This window comes from Palaemon carinicauda, chromosome 5 (genome assembly GCF_036898095.1).
Source record: "Palaemon carinicauda isolate YSFRI2023 chromosome 5, ASM3689809v2, whole genome shotgun sequence".
Classification (NCBI taxonomy): Eukaryota; Metazoa; Arthropoda; class Malacostraca; order Decapoda; family Palaemonidae; genus Palaemon; species Palaemon carinicauda.
Genome location: NC_090729.1, coordinates 166,809,103 through 166,823,891, shown reverse-complemented (window position 1 = coordinate 166,823,891; position 14,789 = coordinate 166,809,103). Strand labels below are relative to the sequence as shown.

The 14,789-nt window shown below is 48.8% G+C and overlaps 2 protein-coding genes across 2 annotated transcripts in view; both read left to right on the top strand.

Annotated features, from left to right (window-relative positions):
* Positions 1-14,789, top strand: part of LOC137641584 (nucleolar protein 4-like) — a 342,312-nt gene that overhangs the window by 92,301 nt on the left and 235,222 nt on the right. The gene's annotated exons all lie outside the window — the stretch shown is intronic.
* LOC137641583 (phosducin-like protein 3) overlaps positions 1-14,789 on the top strand; it is a 110,381-nt gene that overhangs the window by 7,875 nt on the left and 87,717 nt on the right. The window lies entirely within an intron of this gene.

Genomic DNA, 14,789 nt, shown 5'->3' with positions numbered 1-14,789 from the left:
GGCTGGACTTCTGGTTAGGATCTCTGGGCATCCTATTGCGATCTGAGGACTTGTCCAAGGAGACCAATAGGAAGGCCCTAGAGACCTTCTTGCTCTCGGGCACCCGCTCCATCGAGTTCTTGGCGCACCAGGTTACCACCCTGTGGGCCAACTCGGTGTTGAAGCGTCGCGATGCTGTGTCCGAGAGATTCCATCCGAAGGTCCCCGCCGTAGATGTGTGTAGGCTCCGACATGCCTCCCTCCTGGGGGAGAGCCTGTTTGAGCCTCAAGACTTGGAGCGAACGGCTGAGAGGTGGAGGAAATCCAGCACGGACTCCCTCCTCCACAGGGCCCTTACAACTCGGCATTATAAGCCTCCAGCCCCGCCACAACAGCAGCAACAGCCTCGTAAGGCTCCCAAACAGGCACCGGCAGCTAAGAAAGTGGTGTCTAAGCCCCAGCCCTTTCCAGCCAAGGTCAAGAGGGGTGGTAAGTCCTCCAGGGGAGGCAAGACTTCTAGGGGTGGCGGCCGCGGCCGCAAGCCCTAGGGGTGGCAGTCCCCCTGCGTGTCCACCTGTGGGGGGATGCCTTCAGCGTTGCGTCCGCAGGTGGCAACATCTCGGGGCCGATGCTTGGACGATCTCGGTGATCGGCCAAGGTTATCGCGTCCCGTTCACGTCATCTCAACCTCCCCTGACAGCGAATCCAGTGTCGTTGAGCTCCTATGCCATGGGATCGGCAAAGGGGCTGGCCCTTCAGGCCGAAGTCAAGACCATGTTCGAGAAGGGTGCTCTCCAGGAGGTCGTGGACGGCTCTCCAGGCTTCTTCAGTCGACTCTTTCTTGTAAAGAAGGCTACTGGAGACTGGAGACCCGTCATCGATCTCTCGGCTCTGAACAGGTTTGTCAAACAAACCCGGTTCAGCATGGAGACAGCAGACACAGTCAGACTTGCGGTGAGACCACAAGACTTCATGTGTACACTGGATCTAAAGGACGCGTACTTCCAGATCCCAATCCATCCGTCTTCCAGGAAGTACCTGAGATTCTGCCTAGACAACAAGATCTACCAGTTCAAGGTGCTGTGTTTCGGTCTCTCCACAGCTCCTCAGGTGTTCACCAGAGTGTTCACCCTGATTTCGACTTGGGCGCACAGGAACGGCATTCGTCTCCTTCGTTACCTAGACGATTGGCTGATCCTAGCAGACTCGGAGTCGACCCTTCTTCGACACCGAGACAGGCTTCTAGATCTTTGCCAGGATCTGGGGATCGTGGTAAACCTCGAGAAGTCCTCTCTGCAGCCGTCCCAGCGACTGGTTTATCTAGGCATGCTAATAGACACCAATCTCCACAAAGCCTTTCCATCAGACGACCGGATAGCAAGGCTGAGGAGGGTGGCGGAACCTTTCCTCAGGCGAAAAGAACTCCCCGCCCAATCGTGGTTGCGTCTCTTGGGCCACCTATCCTCCCTGGCCCGTCTGGTTCCAAACAGCCGCCTCAGGATGAGATCCCTTCAATGGCGGCTCAAGTCCCGGTGGAATCAAGGATCCGATTCCCCGGACACTCTGATCCCAATGGGGTCTCTGGAACAGACGGACTTGCGGTGGTGGCTGGCCGACGAGAACCTGCGAAAGGGAGTGAGTCTTCTCGTCCTTCCCCCGGAATTGACTCTGTTTTCGGACGCGTCAAAAGAAGGGTGGGGGGCGCACGTTCTGAACCAGAGGGCCTCAGGCCTTTGGTCAGAATCAGAAAAGTGCCTACACATCAACCTGCTAGAATTGAAGGCCGTCTTTCTGGCCCTTCAACAGTTCCAACGGTTCCTGGCGGGTCACTCCGTGGTGGTGATGAGCGACAACACCACGGTAGTGGCTTATATCAACAAGCAGGGAGGCACTTTTTCACAACAGCTATCCCATCTTGCAGTAGAGACTCTGAGGTGGACCGAAACCCACTCGATAACACTATCAGCTCGCTTCATTCCTGGCAAGAGGAATGTGCTCGCCGACAGTCTGAGCAGGGCTTCGCAGATAGTGAGTACCGAGTGGTCTTTGGATCCTCAGATAGCCAACAAAGTCCTGACTTTGTGGGGTTCCCCGACGGTGGACTTGTTCGCGACAGCCTTGAACTTCAAGCTGCCCCTGTACTGCTCACCAGTCCCGGACCCCAAGGCACTCTGGCAAGATGCTTTCCAGCAACGGTGGGACAACATCGACGTGTACGCCTTCCCACCATTCTGTCTGATGAGAAGGGTGCTCAACAGGACCAGACTATCGGTCAACTGTTCCATGACTCTAGTAGCTCCGCTATGGCATCACGCGGAATGGTTTCCGGACCTTCTGCAACTCCTGACGGAACTCCCAAGGGAGCTTCCTCCACGACACGAGCTTCTCAGACAACCCCACTCCGGTGTCCCTCACAGGGCCGTAGCCTCGCTTCGGCTTCACGCCTGGAGACTATCCAGCGTCTCCTCGCGGAGAGAGGCTTTTCGCAACAGGTTGCGGAGAGAATGTCTCGGCACCTGCGAAGGTCCTCTGAGGGAGTCTACCAAGCGAAGTGGAGAGTCTTTTGTGGTTGGTGTCGTGGAAGGGGTATCTCTCCACTCGATGCCACTATTCCAGCAATAGCGGACTTCCTTGTGTATCTGCGAGAAGAAATGCGCCTTTCTGTCTCGGCAGTGAAAGGCTATCGCTCAGCCTTAAGCTTGGCCTTCAGATTGAAGGGCGTGGATATTTCTTCATCGCTAGAACTCTCTTTACTCATACGTAGCTATGAGCTTACCTGCCCCCAGTCGGAAGTGAGACCCCCTCCTTGGAACGTGGTTCGAGTTCTCAGGTCTCTCAAGAGACCTCCCTTCGAGCCATTACGCCAGACCTCCGATCGCCACCTGTCTTGGAAGACGGCTTTCCTACTCGCCTTGGCCTCGGCCAAGCGAGTTAGTGAACTTCATGGTCTCTCGTACGACATCGCCCATTCAAGGGGATGGGGGGAGGTAACGTTCAGGTTCGTCCCTGAGTTTGTGGCCAAGACTCAGAATCCTGGAGTGCCGGATCCTCGGTTCGACTCTTTCAGGATCGCGAGTCTCCGTTCTGTAACAAACGACCCAGACCAGCTGCTACTATGCCCAGTGAGGTGTCTGAGGTACTACTTGAAGAGAACGGCTGCAGTCCGTCCTCATGTGCGAGCTTTGTTTGTGAGCACAGGCAGGACAAAGAGGAGGGTCACAAGGAACACCATCTCTGCTTGGATTCGAAGGGTTATCCACCATGCCCTGAATCCTGACCCTCCTCCGTCACGTCGCCCTCGGGCCCACGATGTCAGGGGTATTGCTACATCCCTGGCCTTCAAGAGAAACTTCTCTGTGACGCAGGTACTTCAAGCGGGGGTCTGGAAGCGTCAAACGACCTTCACAGCCCACTACCTGCAAGACGTGACCCACAGGAGCCTCGATACGTTCTCTATCGGCCCTGTGGTGGCTGCACAACAGCTGGTCTAACCTCAGGCTCCTTTTTGGACAAGTAGCAGTAGGTTGAGGGCGTTGTTACCCGGTCTTAGTCTGTGTGAATGAAAGAGTATGTCTGACCCTTACTTCTTTCTTCATTCTCCCCTCTCTTGGGGAAGCAGCATCCTGGTCCTCGCATAGCTGACCTCGACCTCTGCAGGTAACCCATGCTTCTTTGTGCTCCTAGTATTAAGCTTAATACTGTTGCGTCTCCCATACCCTGACGAGGTGGTATGGGGAACGTCCTATCCTAGAATTCCTATCTGAAGGTCTCAAGGTCAACTTCATAGGACGAGTCACACTCTCCTCCTCACACTACTTATGTAGGCCACTCGTTCCTAGCGATGCTAGGAACCTGTGAGGTACAGGGGCTCCCTCTCTCTAGTGCTGCTCACTAAGGGATCGAGCCCCCGGGCAAGCCGAAGTCAGTAAGGCTGGGGACTTTCCACCCTTCCTAAGGGGTAAGTCACCCTTTGTAAATAGCGTGGTTTGTATTTCGGTTACGGAACAAATGACAAATTCGAAGATAATTTGTATTTTTCCTAACCATACAAACCTTAGCTATTTACACATATGTGCCCGCCATCCCTGACCCCCAAGTCAAGTCCTACCTCTAAGTGAAGTGAAGCAAGTCACCGGTGTGTGGAGGGGGGAGGGGTAGCAAGCTACCCTTCCCCACCCCCCGCTAACTAGCGCGGGGGTAATTAACCCTCGTTAAAAACTATTGGCTCGTCATTTCAGCTGCGCTAAAAGTAAACCCTTTGTAAATAGCTAAGGTTTGTATGGTTAGGAAAAATACAAATTATCTTCGAATTTGTCATGTTGTGCACCTGGTAGTTCTATGCCTTATCTCGAGCTTCCATGATCAATCTTGGCCACTGAAGCTTTAGACAAGGTGGATACAGGGGTATCTGCAAGGAATGACTCTTGAAGGTGGGAAGATCCTCCTTTCTGATTCCATCAGCTTTCATGAGGCAGAGAAAGTAATATAGAATGCAGGAGACTCTGGCTCTCCCGTTCATCCTTCCTCTGGATCCTGCAGTAACTACTCCGACTCCAGATGTCACAATGGACCAACATAAGATGCCGTGTTATTAATAAGTAATCTTACTGTCTCTGAGTGGTGTGTCACCCTATTTTCAATATTTAACTTAGCCGGTGATTATAATAGCTGCAACTCTGTTGCTCGACAGAAAACTCTACGGAAAAAATTCGCCAGCGATCGCTACACAGGTAGGGGGTGTACTTCAACAGCGCCATCTGTCGTCCAGATACCCAGTACTCATTGTAAACAAAGAACTCAATTTTCTCTCTGTCGTGCTACCGGCAAGACCTACTAATTCGCTGTTGCTAACTGGATTTGTTTTCACAACTATTTGGTGAAGTACACTATTCTAGTTTTGAGCTTTCGCTGTGCAGGCTTTCTCTTCAATAAATCCTTGCATTCTTTTTTTGATTACGGATTATTTGTTGATGACTTTGGATAGTTTTTGAATTCCCCTTTGACCAATTCAAAATGGCTGACCCTTCTCAAGTCCCAAAATTTAGGAAGTGTAATGCTAGGGACTGTTCAAGGCGTCTTCCGAAGGCCTCTATCGACCCTCACACTGTTTGTTCCAATTGTCGGGATAAAACCTGTCAATTGGAAGATCGATGTGAGGAATGCGTTGGGCTTTCGGAATTCGATTTTATCGAATTCCAAAAATATACACGTAGGCTAGAGAGAGATAGAGTTAGGAGAAGTTCCTCTCGTTCTGTTGAAATTTCCTCTCCTCATGCCCCACAACCTATTCCTTCCCCTGTAGTGGTTGCTCCTAATCCCCCTGCTGGCACTCAGGAACCTTCGATGGCTGATATGATGCGTGCCATCCAAGCTCTGGGTGAGAGAGTTGAGTCCCTGGCTAGTGACCGTAACCAGCTCATGGCGGACGTCAAGGAGCTGAAGTGTAAAAGTGCAGTGGGAAGTGTTAAAGTGAGTGATAGTGTTGTGGATAGTGTTGCGCTTGAGGGTTCGTCTGTTCGTGCCTGTCGTCCTCCTAGTCCGGGACCTCTTGCAAGCTCCCAAGTCCAGGGGAGAAGCAATGTCGTACGACCAATGGGTTCGAGAGGCTTTAATCAGCGAACAGACGTTCCCTCCGTGGTACCGGGCGCATCTTCCCAAGATCGCCCCTGCCGCACAAAGACGAGAGAGCCCATTTATTCCTCGTCTTCGGAAGGTGTTTCTCGCAAGAAACAATGGACCAAGGTCTCACGACCATTAAAACGCAAGTCGGTCCCTTCCGCGCAAGTCCAACGGCCCAGCTGTAGCCACTGGGTCAGTTCGGACTCGCTGCAGTCTTCCGATGACTGCTCACCTCCTAAGAGAGGCAAAGCGGTACCGCCTCAGTCAGTTACACCGTCTGTCGCCGCACCTGCTCCTGCAGACCCTAAGTGGTCTTTGCTGCAGAGCATGCAGTCCCAATTAACGTCTCTGATGCAGGACTTGCGTGCGGAGAAGGTTGCTGCTGCACCAGCTAGTACAGCCTCTTGCCTACAACCAACCACACACTCGGTTGTGCGTCCTGTGGACGCTGAGGCGACCTTCTTGCGCACTCCAGTTGAGAGAGTTCCGCCACCCATGCGTTCCAGTGTGCCCTGCCAGCCGCATGTTGACGTTCAGCGACGCACGGAGCCTTCCGTTGACGTTCGTGAGGTACAACAACTGTCAGAGTTGTTTTGTTTTGACGCGGTGCGTCAACCTCCGCAACCCAGTGTGGTTGCCACTGCTCACCCACATCAGGCTAGACAGTCTGGAGTAGACGCTGTGCGTCCCCGCGCTGCTATGGTTGTTGCCAGCTCACAGACTGGGCAACAGTTCCATGATGTTGCGTCCGGCTCAGTCACGTATGCACCCGTGTGACCGGACTCAGCTAACCAGCCGTTACCTACTCCATTGCCGCTTCCTCCTCAATACTCGGATGATGGACTTTCTGATGATGATGGTGCTGCACACGTTGATGAACCACATTCGGATCTTGACGAGCCTAAGTCCACGCAACCCTCTTTGGACTTTAGGAAGGTTTTAGCTCTGTTCAAAGAGATGTTTCCGGACCAGTTTGTGTCTGTGGCTCCGCGCTCTCCTCCGTCAGAGTTTGTTTTAGGTATGCCGTCATCCTCGCCTGTCTTTACTAGACTCGTCCTCGCACGCTCGTCCAAGAGAGCTTTACGAGTGATAGGAGAATGGATGCAGTCCAAAAAGAGTCTAGGGAAGACAGCCTTTACGTTTCCCCCTGCTAGACTCTCTTCTAGATCGAGCGTCTGGTATGCCACGGGAGAAGTTCTCGGCTTGGGAGTTCCTGCCTCTGCCCAGGGCGACTTCTCAAGTCTTGTAGTCTCTCCCCGCCGGCTAGCCATGAGACGCTCAAAAATATGTTGGTCATCTTCGGACCTAGACCACCTTTTGAAAGGGATATTTAGAGCCTTCGAGGTCTTCAACTTTTTAGACTGGTGTCTGGGAGCTCTAAGCAGGAAGATCTCTCCGACAGAGAAGGAGACTTCCTTGCTCATCATGTCCTGCATGGACAAGGCCGTACGTGACGGGTCTAATGAGCTTGCTGCATCGTTCGTGTCCGGAGTCCTCAAGAAGCGTGAGAACCTTTGCTCTTTCCTGTCAGCTGGAGTTACACCTTGCCAAAGATCCGAACTTCTGTTTGCTCCTCTTTCTAAGTGCCTCTTTCCAGAGGACCTGATTAAGGAGATTGCTGCTTCTTTGATACAGAAGGATACTCATGATCTGGTTGCGTCCTCTGCTCGCAAAGCCACCCCTTTGCCTACCTTGTCAGCTAGACCAAGGATGGACACTCCAGCGTCCCGATTTATTCCGCCCTTTCGTGGCAGAGCCTCCAGCAGAGGAGGTGCTCGTGCCGAAGGGAGACGTGGAAAGAAGAAAGGAACCAAGTCCTTTAAAGGCAGAGTCTGACTGCCAGCTTCTTCAGACAGCAGTGGGAGCCAGACTCAAGAACTTCTGGCAGACCTGGGAGAAGAGAGGCGCAGATGCACAATCTGTGAAGTTGCTCAGAGAGGGGTACAAGATCCCGTTTGTACGAAAACCCCCTCTAGCAACGTCTCCCATCGATCTCTCTCCCAGGTACAGAGAGGAAGACAAGAGACGAGCATTGAAATAGGAAGTGTCTCTCTTACTAGAAAAGGGAGCGGTAGTCAAAGTCCTGGACCATCAAACCCCGGGCTTCTACAACCGTCTCTTCTTAGTGGCAAAGAAGACAGGAGGGTGGAGGCCGGTGCTAGACGTCAGTGCGCTGAATGTCTTTGTCACAAAGCAGACGTTCTCCATGGAGACCACAAAGTCCGTTCTAGCAGCGGTCAGAAGGGAAGACTGGATGGTCTCTTTAGACCTAATGGACGCATACTTCCACGTCCCCATCCACCCAGACTCCCAACCTTTTCTGAGATTTGTTTACGAAAAGGTTGTCTACCAGTTTCAAGCCCTGTGCTTTGGCCTAAGCACAGTTCCTCTTGTGTTTACGAGGCTGATGAGGAATGTAGCCAAATTCCTTCATTTAGCGGACATCCGAGCCTCCCTCTATTTGGACGACTGGCTTCTAAGAGCTTCTTCCAGTCGTCGCTGTCTGAAGGATCTAAAGTGGACTCTAGATCTGACCAAGGAATTGGGTCTCCTTGTCAATTTGGAAAAGTCTCAAGTGGTCCCATCCCAAACTATTGTGTATTTAGGGATGGAGATTCACAGTCTAGCTTTTCGGGCTTTTCCGTCGGCCCCCAGAACAAGCCAAGCCCAGTTATGCATCCAGAACATGCTGAAGAAGGAACGATGTTCAGTCAGGCAGTGGATGAGTCTGATAGGGACACTATCATCCCTGGAACAGTTCGTATCGTTAGGAAGACTACACCTCCGTCCTCTTCAATATCACCTAGCTTTTTACTGGAAAAGGACAAGACGCTAGAAGCGGTCTCGATCCCCATTTCCGAGAAGATGAAGTCTTGCTTGACTTGGTGGAAGGACAGTATCAGCCTCAGAGAGGGTCTGCCCCTGGCTGTTCAGACTCCCAACCACGTTCTCTTCTCGGACGCATCGGACACAGGCTGGGGCGCGACATTAGACGGTCGGGAATGCTCGGGAACTTGGAACTCGAGTCAAAGGACAATGCATATCAACTGCAAGGAGCTACTGGCAGTTCATCTGGCCTTGAAAAGCTTCAAGTCTCTCCTTCAAGGCAAAGTGGTTGAGGTGAACTCGGACAACACCACGGCCTTGGCGTACATCTCCAAGCAAGGAGGGACCCACTCTATGACGTTGTACGAGATCGCAAGGGACCTCCTCACCTGGTCAAAAGGTCAAAACATTTCACTAGTAACGAGGTTCATCCAAGGCAACTTGAATGTCATGGCAGATTGCCTCAGTCAGAAGGGACAAATCATTCCAACAGAATGGACCCTACACAAGGATGTGTGCAAGAGACTTTGGGCCACATGGGGCCAGCCAACCATAGATCTCTTCGCAACCTCGATGACCAAGAGGCTCCCAATATATTGCTCACCAATCCCGGACCCAGCAGCAGTTCATATAGATGCCTTTCTCCTAGATTGGTCACATCTAGACCTATATGCATTCCCTCCGTTCAAGATTGTCAACAAGGTACTGCAGAAGTTCGCCTCTCACGAAGGGACAAGGTTGACGTTAGTTGCTCCCCTCTTGCCCGCGAGAGAATGGTTCACCGAGGTACTTCGATGGCTAGTGGACGTTCCCAGAACTCTTCCTCTAAGGGTGGACCTTCTACGTCAGCCACACGTAAAGAAGGTACACCAAGGCCTTCACGCTCTTCGTCTGACTGCCTTCAGACTATCGAAAGACTCTCGAGAGCTAGAGGCTTTTCGAAGGAGGCAGCCAGGGCGATTGCTAGAGCAAGGAGGACATCCACCCTTAGAGTCTACCAATCGAAGTGGGAAGTCTTCCGAAACTGGTGCAAGTCAGTATCTGTATCCTCGACCAGTACCTCTGTAACTCAAATAGCTGATTTCCTTTTATACCTGAGGAAAGAACGATCTCTTTCAGCTCCCACTATCAAGGGTTACAGAAGCATGTTGGCATCAGTCTTCCGTCACAGAGGCTTAGATCTTTCCAACAATAAAGATCTACAGGACCTCCTTAAGTCTTTTGAGACCACGAAGGAGCGTCGTTTGGCTACACCTGGTTGGAATTTAGACGTGGTACTAAGATTCCTCATGTCAGAAAGGTTCGAGCCGCTACAATCAGCCTCCTTTAAAGATCTCACCTTAAAGACTCTTTTCCTGGTTTGCTTAGCCACAGCTAAAAGAGTCAGTGAGATTCACGCCTTCAGCAGGAACATCGGATTTTCATCTGAAACGGCTACATGTTCTCTACAACTTGGTTTTCTAGCCAAAAACGAGCTACCTTCTCGTCCTTGGCCGAAATCGTTCGATATTCCAAGCCTATCGAATATGGTTGGAAATGAACTAGAAAGAGTCTTATGCCCTGTGAGAGCTCTTAAGTTCTATTTAAGACGAACTAAACCTTTACGAGGACAGTCAGAAGCTTTATGGTGTTCAGTTAAGAAACCATCTTTGCCTATGTCAAAGAATGCTTTATCCTATTTTATCAGACTGTTAATACGAGAAGCTCATTCACATCTGAGTGAGGAAGACCAAGCTTTGCTGAAGGTAAGGACACATGAAGTTAGAGCTGTCGCAACTTCAGTGGCCTTTAAACAAAATAGATCTCTGCGAAATATAATGGACGCAACCTATTGGAGAAGCAAGTCAGTGTTCGCGTCTTTTTATCTTAAGGATGTCCAGTCTCTTTACGAGGACTGCTACACTCTGGGACCATTCGTAGCAGCGAGTGCAGTAGTGGGTGAGGGCTCAACCACTACAATCCCCTAATTCCATAACCTTTTTAATCTATCTCTTGAAATGTTTTTTATTGTTGTTTTTGGGTTGTCCGGAAGGCTAAGAAGCCTTTCGCATCCTGGTTGATTTGGCGGGTGGTCAAATTCTTTTCTTGAGAAGCGCCTAGATTAGAGGTTTTGATGAGGTCCTGTGGTATGGGTTGCAACCCTTCATACTTCAGATCCTAGGGGTCGCTCAGCATCCTAAGAGGATCGCGAGGCTCCGTAAGGAAGACGTACTTAAAAAGGCAGAGTAATTGTTCAAGTCGACTTCCTTACCAGGTACCTATTTATTTTGTTTTTGTTATTTTGATAACTTCTAAAATGAAATAAAAAATTCTTAGCTCATAATGATGTAAACATATATTACTGGTCTCTACCCACCCCCCTGGGTGTGAATCAGCTATTATAATCACCGGCTAAGTTAAATACAGTATTGAAAAATGTTATTTTGATAATAAAATAAATTTTTGAATATACTTACCCGGTGATTATAAATTAAAGGACCCTCCCTTCCTCCCCAGTAGAGACGTAGTGGACCGAGGAGAAAATTGAGTTCTTTGTTTACAATGAGTACTGGGTATCTGGACGACAGATGGCGCTGTTGAAGTACACCCCCTACCTGTGTAGCGATCGCTGGCGAATTTTTTCCGTAGAGTTTTTTGTCGAGCAACAGAGTTGCAGCTATTATAATCACCGGGTAAGTATATTCAAAAATTTATTTTATTATCAAAATAACATTTTTACTCACTTTGCTCTGTGATGTATGATGAGTAAGGATGCTGGGCTTTCTTTTAAAAAAAAAATAACAAGTACAGTACTGTACTCAGATTGTTTTCAGTCAGGTTTTCTGTTTGTTTTATGACTATTTTGGTCGTTTAAAATGTTTTCTCAAGATTTTTTGGCAATACTAAAGACATCAGGATCTCTTGTAAAACTTCAAAACTCCAGATGGAGCCCCAGAAAGTAAAATCCCTATTCCCACCACAGTCGTACAATATCATTCCTCAAAGTTTGAGGACATGTTCTGTAGGTATGATGCAGAAGAACATAGTCTGATGTAACTTGAATGTCAAAGCAGATCACCAACCTCCCATAGTAATCCTCCTAGTGATCAGCTGTGTTCTTGATAAGATGACATGAACAACCCCTCTTTCCTTACATAGGAGTATGACTTCAGCGAAGCTGGAAACACTGCTGTTAAAACTTTTTACGAGGTGTCAACAACCATTTATGTTTTTACCAGTTGATAGCTGAGAAGCACCCCACCCCAGCTCACTCACTATGACTCCATTTTGGTCCCAGCAGTCAGTGGAGACAGACCTCTGTCCTCGCTGGCTGGACACTGAAAAAAATTCCACCATTACTCTTAGTCCTTGACTTAGGATCTTGGTTAATGCAGAGGTGCAGATATCATATGTTTAACTCCTTAAGTTGGGCAAGGGTGAAAGCTCATCCTTGCCTCCTTTGGGTAAGACTTCTATGAAGTACAGTATTAGGATCAGACTCCTCCATGAGGAAGTCTGTTTTTATAAGTGTCTTTCGCTGACCCTTCGGGTTTATACGATGGGCACCCACGAGTGGTGTTGATTCAATGTTTTCAGCCTCGCTTATTGGAAGCCAGTTGCTTTGTGATCAAGTGGCAGTTTGCTTAACAAGCTGCCTCTCATAAGGACAGGCAAGCGTTCCCTCCAGTGCACTTACCTCTCAGGGTGGGTTCGCATGCTGAGCTTGCTCAACACGAGGACATGTTTGCCTATCCGCTCTGGGGTAACGCGAGGGGTGAGTTCATGAGGACACAAGTCCGTCCTCATACTTCTAAGTTCTCCGACCCTTGGTAGACCTTCATCAGATGCCCTCACAAGCGCGAGAGGTTGTCCTCATCTGGGGGCACATCTCCCCAGGTGGCTCGGAACCGCCACACACAACAAGTACGTATTCAGTGCTCAAATTATCTGTGAGGACTCCAGGTGAAATCATTGGCAATCGTAGAGCTTTATCCACCTGAGCACTCGCTTGCATTTGAACGCATTTAAGCCAGTGAATGTCCTTTCTAAACCCCGAGTGTGCATGAGACGGTTAGGGGTCTAGTATAGGTGGTTTACTCCACCACTTAAACACTGACATCACTCTGAAAACCAATATGGGTATGTTTTCTTGTCGAGAGATCTTAGTTCCTACGATAGCTATACAGGGGTATATGCTTTTATGCGTCTTCTGTGTTTATGGAAACAAATTCCTCCCAGATCCTGAGTCTCTCTTCAGGGCAAGTGAGAGTTTTCCTACTAATCCCTCTCCCTCCCATAAGAATTACATCTAGAAATCTTGGGTATAAGCCCAGGGGCTCCAACGGAGAATATATATATACAGTATATATACTGTATGTATATATATATATATATATATATATATATATATATATACAGTGATACCTCGGTAGTCGAACGACTCTATACTCGAACAATTCGGAGTTCGACCAAAATTTTCGAGAAATTTTTGCTGTGGTGCTCGACCAAAAATTCGGTACTCGACCAGCCGAACACGTGACGACCGCATGGGCTTTGTGATGATCGCGCCATCTCGGCCACTCTCGCTTGTTCGGGAAGCATCAGTTCTCTCGAGAGCGTCACTCAGACAACGCGCGATCAGCATTCGTTGTGATTTAGTGATTTTCAGTGCTTTTAATTGCTTTTTTAGCTTTCATAATGAGTCCCAAGAAAGTAATGAGTGTTAAGGGGAAGGAGAAGAGGAAAACAGTGCGAACAACGATCGAGTTGAAGAAGGAAATTATAGCGAAATATGAGAATGGTGTACGAGTGTCCGATTTAGCGGTAGAATACGGAATGGCGAAGTCGACCATTTCTACGTTTTTAAAGCATAAAGAAATGATTAAGAAGGCGAATGTTGCAACGGGAGTTACGGCGGTAACTAAGCAAAGGCCACAAGTGATTGAGGAGATGGAAAAGTTGCTTTTAATATTTATTAAAGAAAAACAGTTGGCCGGGGAAAGTGTTAGTGAAGCGTTCATTTGTGAAAAAGCGTTGCATATCTATGAAGAATTAGTGAAGAAAAGTCCGAGTACCAGTGAAAGTGATTCATTTACATTTAAAGCGAGCAGGGGTTGGTTTGAAAAGTTTCGTAATAGAACAGGTATTCATCGTGTTACTAGGCATGGGGAGGCAGCTAGTTCGGATCAAATTGCAGCCGATAAATACGTGGGGGAATTCGATCGGTACATAAATGAACAAAATTTGATCGCACAACAAGTCTTTAATTGTGATGAGACTGGGTTATTTTGGAAGAAAATGCCAGCCAATACGTACATTACCAAGGACGAGACGAAGATGCCAGGTCACAAGCCAATGAAAGATAGGCTAACATTGTTGCTGTGTGCAAATGCAAGTGGCGATTGCAAGATCAAACCCTTGTTAGTGTACCACTCGGACAACCCCCGGGTGTTCAAACGAAATAATATTTGTAAAAGTGCACTACCAGTTATGTGGCGCTCGAACACTAAATCTTGGGTCACAAGACAATTCTTTACTGAGTGGATAAACGAAGTGTTTGCCCCCCAGGTTAAGGCTTACCTCATTGAAAAGAGCTTGCCAATGAAATGTCTTCTGGTTATGGACAATGCTCCTGCACATCCTCCAGGTCTCGAGGATGACTTGAAAGAAGAATACAGCTTTATCAAAATCAAATTCTTGCCCCCCAATACTACTCCCATACTCCAGCCCATGGACCAACAGGTCATTTCAAACTTCAAAAAACTCTATACCAAGGCCCTTTTCAGAAAGTGTTTTGAAGTGACCAGTGACACGAAGTTGACCCTAAAGGAATTCTGGAAGGAACACTTCAGCATCCTCAACTCTGTTAACATGATTGACCAAGCTTGGCGAGGTGTGACCTATAGGACATTGAACTCTGCCTGGCGTAAGCTGTGGCCATCATGTGTCACAGAGAGGGAGTTTGAAGGTTTCCAACCAGAGGCGGGTCCAAGCACTGCTACCCCTGTAATTTCTGATGACACTGATGTCGTTGAGGAAATTGTTGTCATGGGCAGGAGTTTGGGGCTTGAGGTCGACAAGGATGATATTGATGAGCTTGTAGAAAGCCATTCTACCGAGTTGACTGTGGAGGAATTGTTGCACCTGCAACAACAACAGCAGCAGGATCTGATTGTGGAGCAGGAATCTTCAGAAGAGGATGAGGTAAGGGAGGATGTTCCAAGTTCTCTCATCAATGAAATTTGTTCCAAGTGGGCAGATGTGTAGGCTTTTGCTGAAAAATACCACCCAGAAATTGCAGTAGCAAACCGGGCAGTGCATATGTTTAATGATAGTGTCATGTATCATTTTCGAAGAATACTGCAGAGGAGGAAGAAACAATTAAC